Source organism: Ictidomys tridecemlineatus, chromosome 1 (assembly GCF_052094955.1).
Source record: "Ictidomys tridecemlineatus isolate mIctTri1 chromosome 1, mIctTri1.hap1, whole genome shotgun sequence".
In the NCBI taxonomy this organism is placed as follows: domain Eukaryota; kingdom Metazoa; phylum Chordata; class Mammalia; order Rodentia; family Sciuridae; genus Ictidomys; species Ictidomys tridecemlineatus.
Window position 1 is genome coordinate 10,298,815 of NC_135477.1, and position 18,271 is coordinate 10,317,085.

Consider the following 18,271-nt stretch of genomic DNA (forward strand, 5'->3'; position numbering starts at 1 on the left):
GGACATACAATCAATCAACAAGTACATGAAAAAATGCTCACCATCTCTAGCAGTCAGAGAAATGCAAATCAAAACCACCCTAAGATACCATCTCACTCCAGTAAGATTGGCAGCCACTATGAAGTCAAGTAACAATAAGTGTTGGCAAGGATGTGGGGAAAAGGGTACACTTGTACATTGCTGGTGGGAATGCAAATTGGTGCGGCCAATTTGGAAAGCAGTATGGAGATTCCTGGGAAAGCTGGGAATGGAACCACCATTTGACCCAGCTATTGCCCTTCTCGGACTATTCCCTAAGACCTTAAAAGAGCATACTACAGGGATACTGTCACATCGATGTTCATAGCAGCACAATTCACAATAGCTAGATGGTGGAACCAACCTAGATGCCCTTCAATAGATGAATGGATAAAAAAAATGTGGCATTTATACACAATGGAGTATTACAAAGCACTAAAAAAAATGACAAAATCATGGAATTTGCAGGGAAATGGATGGCATTAGAGCAGATTATGCTAAGTGAAGCTAGCCAATCCCTAAAAAACAAATGCCAAATGTCTTCTTTGATATAATGAGAGCAACTAAGAACAGAGCAGGGAGGAAGAGCAGGAGGAAAAGATTAACATTAAACAGAGACATGAGGTGGGAGAGAAAGGGAGAGAGAAGGGAAATTACATGGGAATGGAAGGAGACCCTCATTGTTATACAAAATTACATATAAGAGGTTGTGAGGGGAATGGGAAAATAAACAAGGAGAGAAATGAATTACAGTAGATGGGGTAGAGAGAGAAGATGGGAGGGGAGGGGAGGGGGGATAGTAGAGGATAGGAAAGGTAGCAGAATACAACAGTCACTAATATGGCATTATGTAAAAATATGGATGTGTAACCGATGTGATTCTGCAATCTGTATTTGGGGTAAAAATGGGAGTTCATAACCCACTTGAATCTACTGTATGAAATACGATATGTCAAGAGCTTGGTAATGTTTTGAACAACCAATTAAAAAAAGAAAAAAAAAAGGAATGTGTCCTTGTGCTCCTCCTTAGCAGTGAAGTCTCAAATCCTCTAGCATAAACATGGGAAGTATTTACACTACACAAATAGTGCTTGGTCACCCCTCATCATGGGCCTCCCTCCCAAACCCTAATGCTGAAGACCGGGACCTCAGATGGCGAGTTTGTTTGGAAACAGAATCATTGCAGCTAGAATGAAACTGAGATGAGGTCATACTAAAGCAGGGTGAGCCACTAATCCAACTTAACTGGTGTCATATAAAAGGAGGAAATTTGGACACACACATGCATATGCACATAGGGACAACCTAATGGGAACACAGATATTGGTGTGATTTGTGTACGAGCCACAGGACCCCCAAAGATTGCCAGCAATCCACGAAGAGAGAAGCCTGGAACAGATTTTCCCTCACAGCTCCCCAGAGGAACCAACCACACTGACGGCTTGATCTCGGAGTTCTGGCCTCCAGAGCCCCGAGACAATACATTTCTGCTGTTTAAACCACACCGTTTGGGCTGCTTTGTTACAGAAGCCCTAGAAAACTGATACATTCTTCCACAGCAAGAAAGTTTTGACAATTCATGTGGAAGAGAATATACGACGCTCGGAGGTAGATATTCTTGGATTTATTCCACAAAGATTTTTGAGCACCTGCCCTGGTTTGGTCCTAGGACTATAGCAAAGGTAAAATCATGGTCCAGCCATTCAGGGGCATAGATCTCTAAACTGAATTCCCCACAGCCAGGGGCAGGTGCTTGGGAAACATTGGAGGAGTTGTGAAGGGCTTAGAGATGGACACCGGGGTCTGCATGTAGCCAGTAACCGTTGTCCATGATTGAGGAGAGCCAGTGGTGGCCAAGGTACCAGAGCTACATCATCAAGAGTCTGGCAAAGAGGGAAGAAGCACCTGCCGAATCATGCCCGTGGCCAGTGTTGCAGATGCAGATATGTGAGAAGCCATTATCTCTTAGCAGCTGGAATGATATCTCCTGTTGCAAAGCCATTTTGCTAAGGATTTGGGTGACTATGATAAGACCCCCAAAGTGCTACTTCAGAAAAACTATAGGGTCACTAAACTGCTTTCAGATGAAGGCAGGTTCTTGACTGCCGTTTTTCATCTGGCTGAGCAAGTGAGCTTGAGCCCAGCACAGGGAAGGAAAGAGACCTTTAGTAGTAAGGTAAGAGACAAGAGACTTTGGAAGACAGGCCAGACACACCCAGTCGAGATTTTTAGATTAGTTACTGGGAAAAAAGGAGCAGTAAAATAAAATTCTTTCTTCCAGAATTTTCTAGCGACTACCCCATAGCTCCTTGGAGCTTGGGAAGGGTCTTGGCCAGTGAAAAGGACAGGGGCACAGCAGAGAGCTGGGTTAGCCCAGAAGCTATGTGTCCATAATCACTGATTGGGGAGCATGTACACAAACCGCCTGACTCCACGTAAGAACTATTCCCAGGAACAACACACTTCAAAAGCAACCAGAGGCTGCTGGGCCATCCTTCCCACTTATCCTCAAGGGAGCATCCTGAGGAAACCCCACTTGGCCCACGGGCTACCAGGCCAGCCTTGTCCAGCCGTCTCCAGCTCACTGCAGGTTTTCCTCGGGGACTGGTGTTGAGTTTCCTCAAGTGTTTCTCTGACACGTGTTGGGATGATCATACCACTTTTCTCGTTTGATCTCTTAACACGATCATTTACAGTAATTGATCTTGTAATGTTAAAATAAAACCGACTTGTATATGAGGTACACGTCCAACTGATGTAGATTTGGCTTGCTAAGACCATCTGTAGGATTTTTATAATTACATTAAGTGACTTTCCTTTGCCATTCAGTCTTTGTGGGGTTATGGGGTCAGAGATATGCAGCTCTCAAGAAAAAAAAAATGAGTTGTGGATTAGTCCCTCTTTATTCAATATTATAAAATAACTTATATAAAAATTGGGATTATTTATTTCTTAAATGTCTAATAGAAATTCCCAGTAAACCAGGCTTGGTGGTACCTACCTGTAATCCCAGCCATTTTGAAAGTTGAGGCAGGACAATCACGAGTTCAAGGTCAGCCTCATCAACTTAACAAGGCCCTAAACAACTTAGCAAGATCCTGTCTCAAAATAAAACATAAAAAGGGCTGGGGATGTAGTTCAGTGGCTAAGCACCCTTGGGTTCAATCCCTGATACTGAAAAAGAAAAGTCAAGAAATTCCCAGTAAAAACTATCAGGTATATCCTTTGTGGGAAGATTTTTAACAAGTGGCTCAATTTCCTTAAATAATAAGACTGCTTGGAATTCTCTTTCTTCTTGAATCAGTTTTGGTACGCTACATTTTTCTATAAAGTTTTCCATTTCATCAAAATTTAATTTTATTAAGCTTTACGTGACTTGTGTATCTTATTATGTTTTAATGTCTGTATTTCTAACATTTTCTATTTCAAATATATTTATGTTTCTTTCCCTCTTTTTTAGATCATTCTTCCCCAGAAGTTTGAAACTAATTTGTCAGAAAACCAAATCCGTTTTGCTAATTCCATCCGAAATGTTCTCTGTTATCATTCTACAATTTTCTGTTTTCTCATGTCTAGGTGTGACCTCTTGCTTTCATCATTTTGATTTTCCCTTGGAGTTTATTCCACTTTTCTCCTACTGACTGAAGTTCAATTGTTGTTAGCTCAGGAATATTAACATTAAAAATTAACATATTAAATATGATAGAGTGCGATACAAATAAACTCGACTATATTTCAAATATGATATAAATATCCTATCCTGAATTATATTAAATAGTTAATGCTATCAATTTCCTTCCAAGAAATATCCCACATGTTTTACTGTCTTTTTTGACCTTGTGTACCACCAACCCAAGGAACTATGAGGCAGTTTGCTTGGTAAGATTAACTCAGGGCCTTTGGGTCCCCATCAGTGGCCTCCAGGTCCCATGGCAGACCCCTCTGCTTGCCCTCCCTTTCTTACTAGCAGACACCAGTACTGTCCAGGAATCCAGTGACCCCTGCTTCATGGGCTGTCCCCAGCTCTGAGGGGCAAAGGCTGAGTGGTCTCCACTGCAAGAACCCAATTCCCTGGCCCGTGATGACTACAGCCATGAGCCTGCAACTCGATCCCAGCCACCCGGATTGGGGGAAATCTGCCTGGGGTAGACAGGGGAGAATTCAGAGAAAGGGTTTTCTTTTCAATAGAAAGAGATATTATCAGGGAGAAGATGGCTCTTCTTTTCTGTATTTTGTTACCTTTGGATGTGGGAAACACACACACACACACACACACACACACCTGCAAAGCTATGCTGTAACTATGAGGGAGGAGAAACGTTAAACTAGAATGGCAGAGCTAAAAGCTGGAAAGCCACAGAGATGATGCTGACGCCCCGCATCTGCAGTAGGTAAGAGGCCCCCCAAGTGCTTCAGGTGCAAATTACAAGACCCAGTTCCCTTTGCCACAGGTGCCACAGGAGACCAGCCTCTTGGCTCCTGAACAGCATTTGACAGCAGTTTTTTTTTTTTTTTTTTTTTTTTTGTGGCTTTATAACACAGTCTTCCAATGCTTGCTATGAATCAGGCAACTGGAAAAGACACGTGGTACAGCTGTGTCACTTTTGTCACCTTCACAAAAGCACATTAATCTATGCTCTATAGCTCTGAAATGATTCCACATGCTGACATTTTTCTACGTGGTGTTTGTGTTTGGGAATCTGTGTCTTTGTTTTGTTTCCATGCGTTGTTGCCACATGTGAGAACCTGCAGTGAACTTCCCTTTCTCTTAGGAATGTGAGGCCACACTTCATCAGCCCTCACGCTCCATGGGTGAGTTGCTGACCTCAACTACTGGACTTCAAATACTTACCAACTCCAGGGTTTGACTGATACTCTGAAAGCGTAGGCTGTGACTGGCCACAGTCTTGTCAGCTGCTTCTCCAAATGCCAAGAACTCGGGCTACATGTGTGCAACACCCTGTCAGACGTGTGCTAATCCCAAAGCCTCACCTGCCCACACCAGCACCACCCTGCAACATGCAGGGATCTCATGTGCCCTCCAGGATCTCTCCTGTGGCTCAGTCCAGCTTCGCCCAAGAACCACTCACATGAAGCCCACCTCAGACTCTAACTAGGCTCTACAGCCCACAGAGCTTCCATCATTCCTGAGTAACTGGACTTTAATAATTCTGCCATTCACTCACCATGTTCTTACTGTACCTGGTCTGCCATGTCTTCATTGGGTGGCTTGTTCATATCCTCCTCCTCCTTTAACCCTGCAAATCTGAGAAAAGTCTCTGTACAGCAACAACAAACCATGGGGTTGGTGAAGTTGAGCACTTTCTTATTCCCACCATAGCAGCAGTCTACATTGCCCTTTTGTTCTTAGGAACTCAAGAAAATTTGTTTCGTAAATTCATATTTAAATGGTAGATGGTCAGAATAAACTTCTGAGAGGAAAAGCAAAATAAATGCAGTGAGATGGAGCTTATACCTGCCCTTTGCTGTTCCCAAGCAGACTCCTGGAAAGCCCCAGGGCAAGCAGGTCTCTCCATTCAGTCTGTGGGCTGGGAGCTGTCCTGCAGGTGCCTCACAACAGCCAAGGTCAGACAGGCACACTGGAATGGTCTCGGCAGAGCACTCATTTTTCTGGGAGATAACATTTCCATTTTATGACCTTTTCTCACAAAATCTTAAACCATTATCTTTGATTCGTATTATTAAGTGTCCTTTGGTTGCAAATGACTGAAACATTATCTCAGATTAGTTTTAAAAGGCACAAATGAGGACCACAAATTTAATGGCTCACATAAGTAAATCAACGAAAGGGTGTCTATATGTGAGGATTTAAACTGGACTACTGCTTCTCCCCTCTCTTTCTTTCTCTGCACATCGACTCCATTCTCTCAGGTGAGATCTTTGTAAAGCTAGACCCATGATGGCCAGCAGCCCCACGGTGATCACACAAACACTCAGACTGAATCTCCCACCGGTTCCAGCATAAAAGTCCAAGTGGAAAACTCTCTGACTGGTCCAGTGGAGTGATGTCATTATCACAGAACCAATCACTAAGGGAAAGAAGATGTGGTGGGTTAAATTGTGTCCCCCTAAAAGATATGCTCATGTCCTCATTTCTGGTGTCTGTAAATGTGACTTTATTTGAAATGAAATGGAATCAACACAAGAGAAACTACAGACACTATAAAATACATGGAAATTGAAAAATACATTTTTGAATGATCAGTGGTTTATTGAAGAAATCAGGGATGGGGAATCAGAAAATTCCTAGAATCAAATGAAAATGGAGTCACAACATATAAGAATTTGTGGGATCCAGCAAAGGTATTTAATAGCTATTATTTCTTAATTTAAAAATTAGAGGGATCTTAAATAACCTACTCATTTATCTCAGGGTCTTAGAAAAACAGGAATAAACCAAACCCAAAACCAGCAGAAGGAAAGAAATAATGAAAATCAATTAGAGCTAAGATTAATGAAATAGAGAATAAAAGAACAACAAAGGAACAATGAAGCAGAGTTGGTTCCTTGAATAGAAAACAATATTGATAAGCCCTTAGTTCAACTCACCAAAAAAGGGGAAAAAATTCAAATTAATAAGTTTAGAGGTGAAAGGGGGATTTTATAACAGACTCCACTGAAGTCCAGAAGCTCATTAGGGACTATTTTGAAAACTTATATTCCAGTAAATTAAAAAATCTAGAAGAAACTAATAAATTTCTAGATACACATGACCTGCCAAAATTAAACCAAGATGATATAAAACATCTAAAAAGACCAATAACAAACATGAGTTTGAAGCAGTAATCAAAAGACTCCCAACCAAAGGTTTTTTTTGGTGAGTTGAACTAAGGGCTTATCCAGGAATGGACACATTCACTGCTGAATTTTACCAGATCCTTAAAGAACACACACCAACGCTCCTCAAACTATTCCATGACCTAGAAGGGAAAGAATGCTTCCTAACTCATTCCAAAAGACCAGTATCACCCTGATGTCCAAACTGGATAAGGACACAACAAACAGGAAAGCTACAGACCAACATCCTTGATGAAAATAATTGAAAAATACTCAATAAAATACTTTCAAACTGAATTCAACAACACATTAAAAAGATCATACAACTTAATCAAGTTGGTTTCATTTCAGGAATGCAAGGATGGTTCAATACATGCAAATCGATAAATATAATACCACATAAGTAGAATCAATTCAGCATCCCTTCATGATAAAGCCCTACAGAAGCCAGATATAGAAGGATCTTACCTCAACATAGTAAAGGGAACATATAACCAACCCAAAACCAGCATAATAATGAATTTGGGAAAACAAAGCCTTTTCTTTAAAATCAGCAATGAGACAAAGAGTTTTCTTCTCACAACTCCTATTCAATATAGTACTTGAAATTTTAACCAAAAGAATAAGGTAAGAGCAAGGGGGGGGAAAGGAATACAAATAGGAAGAGAAGAAGTCAAATTTTCCTACTTGCCGATGATGAGATCCTATATTTAGAAGATCCTAAAGATTTCACTAGACTATTAGATCTAATAAACAAATTCAGCAAAGTATCAGGATACAGAATAAACAAAGAAAAACCAATAGCTTTTTATATATCAACAATGAACCCAGTGAGAAAGATATCAGGAAAACAACTATATTTATAATAACTTCAAAAAATAAAGCAAAATACCTAGGAATAAAACTAAGCAAGGTGGTAAATGACTTCTAAAATAAAATTACAGAACACTGAAGAAAGAAATTGAAGAAGATACTACAAGATGAAAAGACCTCCCATGTTCATGGATTGACAGAACTAATATCATTGGAATGGCCATATTACTGAAAGCAATCTACAGATTCAATGCAATCTCCGTCAAAATACCAACAACAGTCTTCATGGAACTTTTTTAAAGTCCTAACACTCATATGGAAGAACAAAAGATCCAGATAGCTGAACAAAAAGAGCAAAGCTAGAGATATCATAATACCCAATTTCAAAATATTTTATGGAGTCATAGTAATATCCAGCATGGTACTGGCATAAAACAGACATGTATACCCATGGAATAGATAGAGAACCCAGAAATAACCCTACACAACTACAGCCATTGGATTTTTGAGAAAGGTGCCAAAAACATGCATTGGAGAAAAGACAGCCTCTTTAACAAATGGTCTGGGAAAACTCAATACCCACATGTAGAAGATTGAAGCTAGAGTCTCTCTTTCACCTGGTTAAAAAAAACCAATTCAGAATGAATCAAAGCATAAGACCTGAAACTTTAAAACTGTCAGAGGAAAACATTTCAAGATACAGGTACAAAGAACAACTTCCTAAATTAGAGTCCTATATTCAGAAAATAATAGCAAGAATCAACAAATGGAATTGCATCAAATTAAAAAGCTTCTGCACAGCAAAGGAAACAATTAACAGGGTAAAGAAATAGCCTGAAGAATGGGAGAAAATCTTTGCCAGCTATTCTTCCAACAGAGGATTAGTATTCAGAATATACAAACAATTCAAAACACTTAACACCAAAAAAAAATCAATAAATGGGCAAATGAACTGAACAAACACTTCTCAAAATAAGAAATAAAAATGGTCAATGATTATATGAAAAATTGTTCAACATTTTTAGCCATCAGAGAAATGCAGTCAAAACTACATTGAGATTCCATGTCACCCCAGTCAGAATGGCAATCATCAAGAATACAAATAATGGTAAACGCTGGCAAGGACATAGGGGGAAAGGAACACCTGTACAGGATTGGTGGGAATGTATACTGGTACGGCCACTATGGAGTATTATTTAGCCATAAAGAAGAGCAAAATCATGTCATTTAGAGAAATTAGAGATCTTTATGTTAAGCAAAACAAGCCCCAGATTCAGAGACAAAAATATCACGTTTTCTCTCATATGTGGAATTTAGAGAGAAAAAAAAAAAAAAGATGGCATGAAAGTGTAAGGAAGACTCTCAAAGAAGAGGAACAGGACGTAGGGAGGAGGATAAAGGAGAGGATGGATGTGATCAAAGTGGGTTACATCATGTGCTAATATGCCACAAGGAAAAAAATCAACAGCCACAACCCAAAGAACAGAGAGGGCTCCATTACTAGAAGAGAAAGGGAGGTGTCCTGGTGGAGCAAGCCCAGAGTCACTGTGACAATACCACAGTCATCGTCTTCGGCCAGATTTCTTATTTATAGAGACAAAGGAATGTGGTTTTGCCTTGGAGAAAAATGTTTATTCCTTCTTCCAAAGATAGTACAGAATTCCTTCATTTAAAGTTAGGAATGTACAAGCCACTACCATTTGAACAGCTTTATTCTTTACATAAAGATCGAAGGAGCTTGATTTGCTTTGACACTCAGGAAGCTCCTGGGATTCATTCAGTTGTGCAATTCTGCTGTAAGAAATGTTTTATTAATTACACCAAGGCACATAAAAAATTAAAAGTTAAGTTCCTGCGAAGCATATATTCTGTGTCAGTTACCTATCAGATTTAACCTATTATTTCCATAATAAAACTCAAATTATTCATCAAATATAATAAAGATCTATCCCATGAATTGAAACTACTTGTCACTTTAATGAGCTTTTAAACTATTTTTAATTGCTAACATGACTATATTAAATGATCAGTTCAAAGATGGAAAAGTGTTGCTTATAAGGAGTAATCTTGAAGCAGACACCATCAGAGGGCCTTGCGCTTAAAGATTCTATTTCAAGGCAAGCCCTGCTGCAGATAGAATTCTAATGAGCCACACAGACAGAATCCTTTAACAGCCTGAGCGTCGAGGAACCTTCTCCACAACCTCACACACTTTTAAAATGCAAACCTTGCAATCAAAAGAGAAAGGTAAAGAAATTAGTCCCATGAATATGCACTCAGACCAGCCACCCAACAAAGCGTCTTCTAGACGCTGTTGGTAATAGCCCAAGTGATGCTCTGTGTACTCCACAGACACCAAGGGGGTTCACTGTCAAATCACCCTGTGGGTGGGCACTAGTGTTATCCCCCATTTTACAGAAGTAACCTGAGAAACAGAGGTGACAACACTGGCCCAGAATCCCAGCCAAGTAGGTAACAGAACACCAAGATTCCAACCCAGACTGTCCAGCTCCAGAGTCCCTGATCTTAACCTACCTGGGACACAAAGACCCAACAAGGTCACTAAAGGGTGATGACACCTTTGATGAGATAAAACCTCCCCAGTTAATGATACCCAACAGGGTCTGGTGGTATATAGTGAAATGATTAGTACAGAAATCAGTCCTATTGCTCAATGAGGTGTTGATGTGTGCCATCGAGCCAGGGAGAGTGGGATAGGAGGTGAAAGGGGCCACCCCAGGAGGACAGTCAGGACTGGGTTAGGATGAGCAGCATCCAGGTGCTGCAACCACCGCACAGTCTGTCTCTTCTTTGACATGGAACAGTCATGTTTTCCTTTCACATAGCTGGAGGCAGAGCCCACAGGTCACCAGGAAACAACACTATCATTAGGGCAATAGCTGTGAGCCCTTGTAACTAGGGTGAGCAAGTCATTGTGGTCTCTCTCAGTTTCAACCCTAACACCCTGAGTCTGAAAACCCCTGGTATCCTGGGCAAAGCCAGATGGTCAACCACCCTCTTTGTTAAATTCTGATAGAATAAGAAAATATTTTCTAAAAGGAACAGTTTAAAACCAAACATATACCATATATGTTCACATGAAATAAGGTGAATCCTTGGGATAGCTAATTTTATGCATGAATTTTGACTGGGCTAAGAGATGCCCAGATTGCTGGCACATGATTTCTAAGTGTGTCTGTGAGGTGTTTCCAGAATAGACAGTTGAGCTGTAAACTGAGTAAAGATCACCATCACCACCAGTGCAGGGGCCTTGTCCAGTTCATTGAGGGCCCAAACAGAACAGGAAGTGGGAGAAAAGGTGGATCTTCCCCCTGCTTCAGTTGGGACATCCAATTTCCCCTGCTGCTGGACGTCAGTGCTTCTGATTCTTGGACCTTCAGACTAGGACTGGGTCTTGCACCTCTGGCTCCCCTGGTCCTCAGGCCTTTGGGCGCAGATCGGATTTCCTGGTCCTCCAGCTTCCAGAAGGCAGATCATGGGATTTCTTGGCTTTCACAGTTGCATGAGCCAGTTCCTATAATAAGCATATACCTCCTAAGGTCTTGCTTCCCTGAAGACTAAAGTTCTAACCACAGAGCTTCCAAAAACCACCTCAGAGAGGCTGTAGGAACTTGGGACATCAGCTCCTTTCTCTGCACCCACTTTCCCCACCTGCGAAGTTAAAGGTTTAAGTTCAGTTCACATTCACAGCTGATACCTAGTCTATTGTTCTCGAGTTAACATCAGTGTTAAAGGAGAGCCCCTGACACAAACATACCCTGCAACACACCTACACAAAGTGTTCTTATTTAGGAGGAAAAAAAAAAAAACTTATGCTACACATTATTTCTCACTTAAGATATGAATTAATTTGAGGTATACTATAAGATGAATGTAATTCTTGGTTTTGGTTTGTTAACCATGATTCTTCTAGATTTTTAAATGCTTCCTAATTGTATAGTCAGTTCTAATCAATTTTACAAACAAGGGTGGGAAATACTTTCAGGATAAATTAACTGCTAAAAATCACAGGATACTCCTTGTGAATAGCAGCCATTGGACCACAAGCTCAGGAAAGCCGCCACAACCAGGAACTCTCTGCTCCAAATAACAAGGCCCCCTGTGGACAGGCTACCCCCTGCCACAAGAAGGCAAGAGTAGAATTAATGCAGTGGATTGATTATTAAAGGAATGCAGCAGAGAACAATTCAAGTCAACAAAAATTTATTGAGCATGTGGACCACAGGGAGAGAGGCTCAGCAGATACAACTGAAATATCAGCAACTCCACTTTCATAAGTAAAACATAACGATTGTGAATTCCCCTGGGGTGGAAGACAGACTTTCCAAAGGTGTATCATGTGACCCACTCACCTTTCTCCTGTGCCTTGCGGTGGCTGCACTCTTGCTCTGTGATTCCAAAGGAGCACAAGGCCAGCTCACCTCATCACGTCTTTGTTCCTGAAACAGGCTGTGTACTCTAGGAATAGATTGAAACAACCAACGCTGCTGCCCTTCTGACCTGACTCAGCTTTGTTCTTGGCTCCTGGGTTCAAACTACTTAAATGGAAGGCAGGTGGCAAATAAAAGCACAATTATTTGTCCTATCCACTACAGCTGGGCTGCATCACAGGGAAAGGATTCGTAGCCCAGGTCACAATGCCAATCAGAGACAGAAAAAAATGGATTCTAGACATCTGATAAACAGAGCAATAATTTTTTTTTTTTTTACTTTTCATATCAGCAAGAGGGGTATCTCATCCTCCTCAACTTGATAAGATTTTCTGCAGAGACAGCAATTTAACCCCTCACATGTCATCTCTGATGGGAGCAAGAGCTAACTTCCTTTCATTTCATATCTCCAGGCACAGGGTAACATCCAAGACTTATTTTACAGACCCCTAAATACAGAGGCACCCCTGAGTTTGGTTATATCACAGAGCATTCTTAAGCAACTTAATAAAAAGAAACTTAACTGAAGGTTTAATCCCAGAATAGAAATTCTCTTCACTGCACATGGAATTGTCCGTGTGATTTGGGATGTTCCAAAGAGTCACTTACCATTGATTGTTTTCATTAGAGTTTTATTTCTGAGGTACCTGAGGCTTTTCATTCTCTTGTTATATTTTCCCAAACTTCAGTCTTTTAAGGTAGTGTGGTTTCTATGGGAAAAAATAAATGAATAAATAAATGAAATAGAATGCTGTCCAGAACTAGACACACATATATATGATCATTCATAGTTCAACAAAGGGCAATCTATTGGGGGGAAAAAAAAAACTTTGCAACAAATGGTCATCAATGCAAAACACCAAACACACATACAACTTCAAACTTTATCTCACATTACACAGAAAAAAATAACTCAAAACGGGTCACAGAACTAAATATGCAAGCCAATACTGTAAAACTTCTAGAAGAATAGGAGAAAATCTTAAGGACTTTGGGTTAGGCAAAAATTTCTTAAGACACAAAAAGCAAGAACTATTTTTAAAACTTGATAAATTGGACTGCACCAAAATATAAATCTTTCAAAAAACCACCACTAAGGCAATAAAAAAGACAAGCTAAAGACTGAGAGAAATATTTGCCAAACTTATGTCTATCTAAAATAGATAAAAAACACTTTATTCACATTTTTATTAGTGCAATATAGTTGTACATACTGATGAGATTTGCTGTTACATATCTGTATATGCACACAACCTAACAATATAATTTGACTAATATCACTCCCCAGCACTCCCCCCTCCCTCCACAGCTCGCATTCCTGGCTCCCTTTCCTCAAGTGATCTTTCTTTGATTTTCATAAGATTTGCCCCCACTTTTCTTTTCCTTTTTTTTCCTCTAGCTTCCATATAGGAGAGAAAATTTATGACCCTTAACTTTCTGAGCTTAACTTATTTCGTTTAACTCGATGGTCTCTGGTTCCAACCATTTTCCTGCAAATACCATAATTTTGTTTTACTTAATGGCTGAATAAAACTCCATTGCGTATAAACACAACCTCTTATTTATCCACGCATGCATTGATGGACTCCTAGGCTGGTTCCATAGTTTGGCTGTTGTGAATTGTGCTACTATAAACATGGGAAGGCATGTATCACTGGAGTAAGATGAATATAAAGGACACTTATAATTCAATAATAAGATACATGGAAAAGATTTTAACAGACTCTTCCCCAAAGAAGGTAAATGATGGCAAATTAAATAAGCACATGAAAATGTTTTCCACACGACTAATCGTCAGGGAAATAAAAATTAAAGTCACAATGAGACCCAAGTACACACCCACTGGAATGGCTTAAATTAAAAAGACAATAACAAATGCTCACAAAGGTGTGGAGCAATGGCATTCTCAAACATTGCTGAGAGGAGTGAAATATTTTGAAAAAAATTTTCTTATAAATTTAACATAGTCCTACTAGAGGAACCAGCATTCCCGCTCCTTGTTATTTACCCAGAAGAAATTAAAGCATAAATAAATAAAGTCCACATAAAACTTTCATGTAAAGGCTCATAATAGACCAACATTGCATATGATCCAAATGTTCATCAATAGATAAACAAATTTTGATATACCCATACTAAGGAATACTCTACCAAAATATGAATAAACTACCAATACACACAACTTAGATATCTCAAAAACATCAGAATGAAAGAAGCCAGGCCCAAAATACATGTCCTGTATGATTCCATATACTTGAAATTCTAGAAAATGAAATCTCATCTATGTGACAAAAGCAGACCAGTGGTTGCCTAGGATCTGAATAGGGAGAGAGAGGGATGGAGAGGCAGAAGACCCTTGAACCTGGGGGAAAGGTATATCTTGATCATGGTGATGGTCACAATGTATACACTCATCAAATTCACCAAAATTAAAATTGGTGGTTTATTTCATATAAATTCACCTCAGTAAACTTGATTTGTCGTTCTAAAAAAAAAAAAAAAAAACTTACCAAAAAATGATGACTTAAAATGCATAAGGCAACAAATTGAAACTGTCTTCCTGACAGTTTGTAATCAGAAAATTGACAAGGAATTTTAAAGGAGTAATTTTCATCCAGTGAGTCTTCTCAATATCTGGAATCAGTGTGAGGACTCATGAGAACCACGCACTTCTGCCAGCACAACTATTTCTGGAGGGGGTCTCTCTTTTCTATCCCCTACCCCCATCTTTGGGTAAGATTTTTTTTGTGTGTGCCTAAATAGTTACAGTTTTAAATCAAGTTGTAGATGGACACAATACTTTCCTTCCTTCCTTCCTTCCTTCCTTCCTTCCTTCCTTCCTTCCTTCCTTTCTTATTTAGTGCTGAGAATTGAACCCAGTGCCTCACACATGCTAGGCAAGTGCTCTACCACCAAGCCCCAACCCCAGCCCAAGTTTTAATTATCGGCTAATGATTTGGCAGGAATTAGTTGGCAACCATGCGAGAGGGCAAGCTTTAGAGAAATGGAATAGAAGAAGGAGAAAAACCATGGTTTTGCCTGAAGGGTTAGGAGCACAGCCCCACGTACTCTGGAGAGGGAGGTGAAGACGCAGAGGGAAGACAGCGAAGAGCAGAAAGGCCCGTGCTCTTAGCCTCTCAGCCCTCTTGCTCAGGGAGTAGATCCCTTTGGTTTTATCTTTATTCCATGAAGCAACCTGAACTCAGGTGGCGGAGCAAGGAACCCAGCAAACCAACAGTTCAGAATAAGCAGCCCTGGCTGCCTGCGGCCTGGGTTAGCTCTGCCCACCCCCAACATGTACAGAGCTGCAGGTCAGCAGTCCAAGAGGAGGCGCGTGTTTGTTGTGCCTAAATAGTCACAGTTTTAAACCAAGCTGTCAAACTGCTAAATGAAATGTGTTTTGTCTTCCTAAGTACAGCTTCATAAGGCTAATACTAAAAATACATGTAAAGTTAGGCTTTCACATAACTAAAAGTGGGCAAACCATCACACAACCAAACTTGTCATTGCACATCTGGGTGCTTTGTTAAATAATAAAGGTATACATCATTCACAAATTGTATTTATTTCAGAATTTTTCTTGACCTCCTTTCAGTAAAATTATAATTATAATTTTATAATCAAGATTTTCATATAGTTTGTACTATATTGATATAACGTCTAAATTTTTAAATAATAAAAATATAATATTCAAAACGTACAAAATTAGAATAGATTTTCATCAAAAGTGTAAATTAAAATAAATCATTTGCCCAGTTGCGGTGCACACACCTGTAATCCCAGTGGCTCAAGAGGCTGAGACAGGAAGGTAGCGAGTTTGACCCTGTCTCTAAATAAAATACAAAATTGGGCGGGGAAGGTGGCTTAGTGGTTGAGTTTCCCTAAGTTGAATACCTGGTACCAAAAAAATAAAGTAAAACATTTGATTTTGAACATGGAAATACTTTTCAAGCTTTCAAAATAGTTTTTTTAATAATATTTCAAAATGTGTGTGTACACAAAATATAAATTTTAATTAGCAAATATAAAATTGTTAAATCAAGAGTTCTTAAAGCTGGAGTTTTCTTGACATTTTTGAAAGTATAATGGAAGCTTATTAAGTGCATTTTATAGAAGAAAAGTAACTCTTAATTCTTACATTCAATTTCTACCTGGTTGCCTATGTAAAGAATAAGTATTGTACTTTGGGCATATTATATTTAGACCTACATAATTACAAATTTAAGAATAATATGCAGTGTTTTAATATTGCAAATTATTCCCCAGCTGCCATGTGTAACTACTGCAAACACTGTGCTAATTTATGACCTCTGGAACCAAGAATTGGAACACAAAACAAAGCAAGAAAATGAATGTTTGGCACTACTATGAAACAATAATTCTTCATGCAAAAATCTATTGCAAGTTAATTAAAGATAAATTAATTAAATTGTCTTTTCTTTACCTTAGTGCTCTGCTGCCCAAATCATCTTTTCTTCCAAGCAGGCCCAGCTCACAGGAATACCCACTCTCAAGGTCATGGCATTTGGGTGCCTTGGCCTTTGTTTCAAGGTCATAGGGCCATAGATAGCCAGGAGCATTTTCCTGGAGCCTGAACCTGGGCAAATCCCCAAAACAGATGCTTAGGGCTGTGAGTCATACTGTGCACGCACACTGAGTGCTCCTGGTGACAGAGCTGCCTGTTAGCTCTGTGACATTTGTGTGTGTGTGATATGCAAGACTCTCTAAAGCCTGAGACTCCGGACACCCTCTTATCTAGGTCCAAACATAGCACGACTTGTGACATCTCAAAATTTTCACCTGACTATATCCACTTTTCTGACGTTGAGATCTGTTAATTTTTAATTATGCAAGTCATGTGTGAATGTATTTTTTTTCAAAATTATTTCAACATTGAAGATAAAATAAAGCTAAATGCCAACTCATCCATCTACCCGACCCCACTGTTAGAAGTTTGGCTACAACAAACTATGGCACTCTAGCCTGGGTGTCCATCAGCGGGTGAATGGATGAAGAAAAAGTGGTACATGGACAACGGAGTTTGAATCCTTCATAAAGAAAAATGTCATTTGCAGGAAAATGAATGTAACTTGAGACCATTATGTTAAGTGAAATAAACCAAATTCAGAAGGTCAAGAGTGGTATCTTCTCTCATGTGTGGAAGCTAGGGAGGAAAAAGACAAAGGTAGGAGGTAGTTGAATGAAAAGCAAAGGGAGATAATAGAACAGAGGAAGGGGACCAGGGGGAGGGCAGGGAGCGGGGAAGTGCTGGGGAGGGATGTTAGCCAAACTGTATTATTACATTGTGTTGCACATGTACTGACATGAACCAACAAATCCCCCTGTGTGTATGACTATAATGCACCAATTTAAAAAAAAAAAAAAAAAGGTTTGGCTATAAGTTCAGTACAAGTCTTCCTCGGTGCCTTGCACCATAGCAGTAGCTAAGGCTGCTGTGGCAGACATTGCGCTGAGCATTTTACACCCAGCGTTTTCATCTTTCTAAATCCTCATAACAACCCTATGACAGCTACTTTACATACTTGTATTCAAATGTTTATACATACGCAACCTGGAGTGACGTGTGTGTCCAACAAAGTGTGTTGTACGTAAAGTTTGTCCTGAAATGTTTCTGTTCTCTTAATCCCTCTCAAGACCTGCTCATGTTAGTACATTTAGCTCAGCTTCCTTCTTAATAACACAGCTCCTTCCTAATTCTGAATGTATGCAAATTTTGCTTTGGGAGGGAAACAATAGTTCGCTAAAGACCTTCTGAATGTCTCATTGACTGAGATTTCTAATTTCTTGATTTCCAATTACTTCCAGCTTCTGAGAGACACAGCAATTAGCCACCAGGTGAAAGGTCAACTGTCCAGCTGGCCAAGGAACATCCTCCCTCTGCAAAAACTCCAGTGTGCTGAGCGACATTTTTTTACCACTAGAGATATGACAGTTCTCCAAATGAAAATGAAAAAAAAAAAAAGACAAAAAGGCTACTTCAGGATGATTTTCTAAAACATACATATGAAAAAGCAGAAATTGCAATATCCATGTGATTTTTCTTTAATTGGAGAAGCCTACCACCTGCACTAAATTCCTCAAGTGCCAGATTCACCCGGCCAGCCCTTCTGCCTCCTGCACCTGCACCAATCAGCACCAGCTGCTCTCTCTTGCCTTCTATTCGGGCAAGC

General features: G+C 39.7%; 1 long non-coding RNA gene across 1 annotated transcript; it reads right to left on the reverse strand.

Annotated features, from left to right (window-relative positions):
• Window positions 1-9,239: 9,239 nt before the first annotated feature.
• LOC144366176 (uncharacterized) lies at window positions 9,240-16,614 on the reverse strand. The gene is made up of 4 exons (XR_013425095.1): window positions 16,525-16,614; window positions 12,690-12,790; window positions 12,003-12,108; window positions 9,240-11,301 (listed from the first exon to the last, which is right to left on the reverse strand). It is a non-coding gene; the product is annotated as an uncharacterized LOC144366176 (long non-coding RNA).
• Between the last annotated feature and the right edge of the window lie 1,657 nt (window positions 16,615-18,271).